The 6,102-nt window shown below is 42.1% G+C and overlaps 1 protein-coding gene across 1 annotated transcript in view; it reads left to right on the forward strand.

The window, feature by feature from the left end:
* The first annotated feature begins 24 nt into the window (after positions 1-24).
* CASR (calcium sensing receptor) overlaps positions 25-6,102 on the forward strand; it is a 150,381-nt gene continuing 144,303 nt past the window's right edge. Inside the window, exons 1-2 of the mRNA XM_019516078.1 lie at positions 25-250; positions 4,657-4,766. The gene's annotated coding sequence lies outside the window, so the exon portion shown is untranslated. The remainder of the gene's footprint in view (positions 251-4,656; positions 4,767-6,102) is intronic.

Raw genomic sequence — 6,102 nt, forward strand, 5'->3', positions numbered from 1 at the left:
TTCGCTCCACTCCATGTTCCAGGTCATTGATGAAGATAGTGAACAAAACCCACCCCAGGACCAATCTCTCAGATACCTGACTTGATACCAGCTACCAACTACAAATGGAGCCATTGATTGATGCCTTTTGATCCTGATGATCCATCCAGTTTTCTATCCTCCTTACAGTCTGTTAATGGACCCCATACTTCCATAGCCTGCTTGCAAAAATGTTGTGGGAGACCATATCAAAAGACTTGCTAAAGTCAAGGTATGTCATGTCCACTGCTCTCCACATCCATAGAACCAGTCATCTGGTCATAGAAAGTAAGATAGATATAGATATATAGATTGGCTATATCTAGGTGAGTCCAGGAGATGTCATGCATCCTGTGCTACAGAAGAAAGAGAAAAACCTCTGAAGTCCTTGTCAATTTGACTTGGGGGGTGGAGAATTGTTTTTTGATCTCAAATCTGACAATCACTTTGATAGTTTGTATGAAAAATCAACCAGCTAGGTATCTAAGGAAAAGGATTCTCTTCATCACAGCAGCCCACACTGGTTCACTTTCCTGTCTACAGCTGTGGGGAATCCTGGATGCATCTAAGGAATGCAATCCTCTTCCCAGGTGGGAGCTGATGAAAAAAGAACTACTTCCTCATTCCTGCAGGTAACTGATAGAAGCCCCAAAGTATGAAATTTGGTTGTCATTCATTCATTCGTTCATTCATTCATTCATATGGAATACAGCAGCCAAATGATAGAACCAACCTATGAACAGCCGCATTGAGGGATACGGCTAGAATGACATTTTTAGATTTGATATCTGTTGCAAAGCATTGGCAGTAGCCTGGTGCAGGTCTTTCAGGCAACCATTAAAATGATAAATAGGACATTCCTCCATGATATGTGCTATAGTTTGGATTTCACCATGCTTATGGTCTTTAATAAAATTTCACTTATGTTGTAGGTAGTTTCATTAAAGCAAAGCCCAGGGGGTTTAGATGTAGGATTCATGATAAAAAATCAGGCTGGTATGGGTACTCCTGCCCAAACTGGGGCAGAGTTCTCAGTTGCTGAATAAAGAAGGGCCAATGCTGATGTTCTAAGAGCTTCAGCATCATTTCCCCAATGCATTCCAGCCAGTTTGGGGATGATGTTATTACATGCGACACATTTATTCTTAGTTATTTGTAGATGATACCTATGGGTGAGATTACAGTTGAGGTGGCATCCTAAATATTTGGCAGTTGGGTTCATAGTTGACCAGTTTTCCACAAAAGCTGATTCTTAGTCAAGTGTTACCCTGGGCATTAGTGAGGTGAAAAAAGGAATAAGCTGTTTTGTCAGGGTTGGGCTTCAAATACCATTTGTTAAAATTGTTTTCTAATTTTGCCAAATCATTACTGAGTGTGATTTCAATAATGCTAGGATCAGAGTTCTGTGCTAGGATGGTGATATCATCACTGTAAATAAATGTTCTTGATTTTGTATGAGGAATATAATTTATGTACCAATTGGTTGGAATCCTGATATAAATGGAGAGCTGCCAGTGGTGTTAATTTTTTGAGAACAATGCAGGCAATCCTTTGCTCCCTAAGGCCAATGAAGGAAGGGGCTGAACAAAGGGAATGTTTACCGACTCCAAAGCTAGGAGCAACCATCCATAACAACTTCTTCACATGCAACCATACTCTTTCTCCTAAAGACTGCATTACAGCATATTCTTAGATAAATAGTTCATATTGTTTTGAAGAAGATCACTACCCTGCTAAGATTTTTCAGTCCTTAATTACCTTCCCTGTGAGGAAGTTATATTTTATTTCAAGGCTGGATTAGTCTTATTTCTGCCTCCAGCCATTGCAGCTATGTCAGCAAGGTTGGAAAGTACCTCTCTCCTCACTATCAGAGATCTTTTCCATGGTTCCATGTAGACAACAATCAATTACTTCTCCACTTTCCCTGTTATAAGCTGAATAAGCGGTTCTTGAGCCTTTCACTGTAGGGTTTATTTTCCAGCTTCATGCCTAACCTCCTCTTCTGAATTCTGTTGAAGATTTCCACCACTTTCTTGAAGTGTGAGCGCAAGAACAAGGCGCACAACTATAGTAGCAGCCTTACCTACAGCTCTCCATTCACATAAGGATTTTAACCAAATGTCATGCTTTGGGATTGTGCCAATCACCCATGGGAGTTCTGTGTACAGGGGGAAAGATTACTTCCCTGATTCTACTTAAAATAATAGAAAAGTAGTGTTGGAAGGGACTTCAGGTTATTTGGTCAACTCCTGATCATCCCTGACTAAAGCATCCCAGTCAAATATTTTTCTAAACTTCACTTACAAAATTCCAGGGTTGGAGATTCCAACCCTGTTACTCTTGTTACTCTTTGATGGACTCTTTCAAATTTGTCCACATCTTTCTTGAAGTATAAGGCCCAAAGTAGGGCACACTGCTCCAAGTGAGGCTTTGCCAGTGCCAAATAGAGTACAAGGAAAACTTATTTTGATTTGCAAGTGATGCCTCTGTTAATATAACCCATTTTGTTATTGGATTTTTTTTTTACAACAAAACCACACTGTTGACTCATATTCAGTTATGGTCCACTGTAATACTCAGGTCCTTTTCTACAGTACTACAGCCTAGCCAGTCAATTCCCATGTATATGTGAATGTAATTGTTGCATCCTAAAGGCAAGACATTTGACTTGTTTTAACTGAATTTCATTTGATTGATAGCAGACCATTTTCTTTGGTTATCAAGATCATTCTGAAACCTAGCTCTGCTCTCCAGTGTCTGCAACTCCACCCAAATTGGTGTTATCTGCAAATTTGCTAAGTATACACTCAATCCTATCCTCCAAATCATTACTGAAGATATTAAACAATACCAGGCCCAGGACAAAACCCCTGGGGAAATTCTCTTCATATCTCATCCCAACTGGACATCAACCCATTGATGACTGTTCATTAAGTATAATGATTCAGTCAGTTATTTATCTACCTTAAAATTCTATCTTCTTGTCTGTATCTCTTTCGTTACCTAATGGAAATGTTGCAAGTGGTATTGAAAGCCATGTAAACACTGTGTCACATCTATTCATAGATTCATAGATGCTAGGGTCAGAAGGGACTTCAATGGATCATTGAGACCAACCCCCTGCCAATGGCAGGAAAAAGTGCTGGGGTCATGTGACCCCAGCCAGGTGCTTGTCCAGTCTCTTTCTGAAGGCCCCCAAGGTAGGGGAGAGCACCACCCTTTGGAAGCCCATTCCAGATTCTGGCAGCCCTAACAGTGAAGAATTTCTTCCTGATATCCAACTTAAATCTACACTCTAACAGCTTATGGCTGTTGTTTCTGGTTATTCCAAGGGGTGCTCTGGTAAACAGAGCATCTCCTAGTTCCTGCTCCTCTCCCCTGCCCCCGGTGAATTTGTATACTGCCACAAGATTCCCCCTCAGCCTTCTCCTGTGGAGGCTGAAAAGGTCCAGGTCCCTCAGCTTTTCCTCATAGGGCCTTCCCTGCAGGTCTCTACCCATGAAAGTGGCCCTCCTCTGGATCCTCTCAAGGTTGTCCACATCCTTCTTGAATTCCAGCACCCAGAATTGGATGCAGTACTCTAGGTGCGGCCTGACCAGTGCTGCACAGACAGGGAGCATCACCTCCCTGGACCTGTTAGTGAGGCATCTAGTAATGCATGACAATGTGCAGTTAGCTCTACTAATTACTTCATCACTATTGTTCTTCCTCCATCCATAGAATCCATCATGTTGTCATAGGAAGAAACCAGGTTTCTTAGGTATGACTTGCTCTTGATTCATTCATTCTGGCTCTTTCTGATCACCTTGATCTGATCACTTCTGATCATGTGCTCCAGGAGTTGGGGGCAGGGCACTTTAATTAGAGCAGTTCTGAGAGCCACTCTAATTAGAGTGCTTGGAACATCCCATGTATCAGCATCCCCACACTTAAAAATGGTGGTGGACATGCTTTAACTAAAGCTTGTTGAATGAGCATGATGTGCTGTAATTACAGTGCATTGGAGCAGCCAATGTATTGGCTCCCCTTGTTCTCCAGGTGCTTACAAATAGATTCCCTGATGACCTCTTCCATGACCTTTCCTGATATCAACTGAGTCAACTATAAATCTCTGAATCTTTCTTTTTCCCTTTCTTAAAGATGGGCACTATATTTACCCTTTTTCAGACATCCAGGCCCTTACCTCTGCAAGTTCGCAAAGAGGATAGCCAATGGCTCTGAAATTACCTCAGCTAATTCCTTCAGCACTCATCTCATCTGGCTCTGCTGACTTAAAAACATCTAACTTCTCTAAGTAATCTCTAACTTGTTCTTCCACTACACTAGGCTGTTATCTCCTTCCCTATCTTTGTTGCAAACTACACTGGTCTTTCAGTAGCTGACTTTATTTGTCTTCATTTACTGTCTGCATTAAGATACATCCAGGAGTGTATTGACCGTATTAGCCACAGAATTGCACTGAGAGCCCCTGCTGAAGTGACTATCTATCAGAACTCCTAAATTCTTCTCTGAGTTATTGCTGTCTAATACAGAGACTCTCATCCTAAGAGTTTAACCTGCGTTTACATTTTGAAGGTGTTTTATCTTGCAATTGGCTGTGTCAGAATGTGCTTTATTGGAGTTTCACTGTTCAACCAGGTGCTTCAGATATTCTGTAACAGTAACCAATTTGCGTCATTGCATAATCATAAGCAGTGGAGGAGTAGGAGCTTTTTAAATGCCATCTTGTCCACTCACCTGCACTAAAGGTAGGTTCCATTCCTGGGAGAGACTTGTTTAATTGTCTACTAAATAGACTTCAATGGTGGAGGTTCCATAGCCTCTGTAAATAATCTGTTCCAGTGCTTTAACTCCCTTATATTTAGAAAATGTATTTTGAATGTCTTGCCTAACTCTCGCTTTTTTTCAATTTAAGACCATTACTACTTGTCCTAATCCTGGTGGCTATACAGTACAGATTAAAATCCTCCTCTTTACAGTAACCTTTTACTTATTTGACGGCTGTTATCATGTCTTCTCTTGTCTGGACAAACCTAGTTCATGAAGTTTTCATAAATTATATTTTCTAGGTTTCTGATAATTTTTGTTACTTTCCTCTGGAATTTCTCAGATTGGTCCATATCCTCCATGAAATATCATGCCCAATACCAGGCACAGCATGCCAGCTGAAGTCTGTTCAGTTGCTATCCCAGCATCCTATATGACATCTACATAAATTATATATTAGCCTCTAGTTCTTTGTTGAAAGAATATTCCATTAATTCTGTTCCATTATTTGGCTCTGAAAACCTGCCAAATTATTGGGATTATAGTTCTGTGCCCTGCCCCCCATTTTACCTTTATAAAATATGAAACTTAAGCTTGCAGTCCTCTCATCCTCTGAAATCTTCATTTTCCAAGACATTAGTGTTTCAGAGTACTCCTCAGCTGTTTCAGTTCCTACTTTTGGGTATAGGTTGTTATTGATTTGAAAATATTTAATATAGTTTCATAGTTCCTAGGGTTGGAAGGTTCCTAGGGTCGAGTCCGACACCCTGCCATGGCAGGAAAGAGTACTGGGGTCAAATGACCCCAGCATGGTGTACATCTGGCCTTCGCTTAAAAACCCCCAGGGTAGAAGCCAGCACAACTTTGCTTGGAAGCTGGTTCCAGATCCTAGCCGCCCTGACCGTGAAGTAGCACCTCCTGATATCTAGCTTAAATCTACCCTCTGCCAGCTTGTGACCGTTACTCCTGGTAGTGCACGGGGGAACAGGGACTTCCCCAATGCCTGCTGGTCCCCTCTGACTAGTTTGTAACAGGCCACTAGATCTCTCCTCAGGCTTCTCTTATAGAGGCTGAACAGGTTCAGGTCCCGTAGCCTCTCCTTGTAGGGCCTGCCCTGCTGCCCCTGATCATGCGAGTGGCCCTCCTCTGGACCCTCTCCATGTTGTCCACATCCCTCTTGAAGTGCAGCGCCCAGAACTGGATGCAGTACTCCAGCTGCGGCCTGACCAGTGCCGCATAGAGGGGGAGGATCACCTCCTTGGACCTGCTTGAGATGCATCTGTGGATGCATGCCAAGATGCAGTTGGCCTTCCTGAC

This window comes from Gavialis gangeticus, unplaced genomic scaffold (genome assembly GCF_001723915.1).
Source record: "Gavialis gangeticus isolate Ggan-Ray unplaced genomic scaffold, GavGan_comp1, whole genome shotgun sequence".
NCBI lineage: Eukaryota > Metazoa > Chordata > Crocodylia > Gavialidae > Gavialis > Gavialis gangeticus.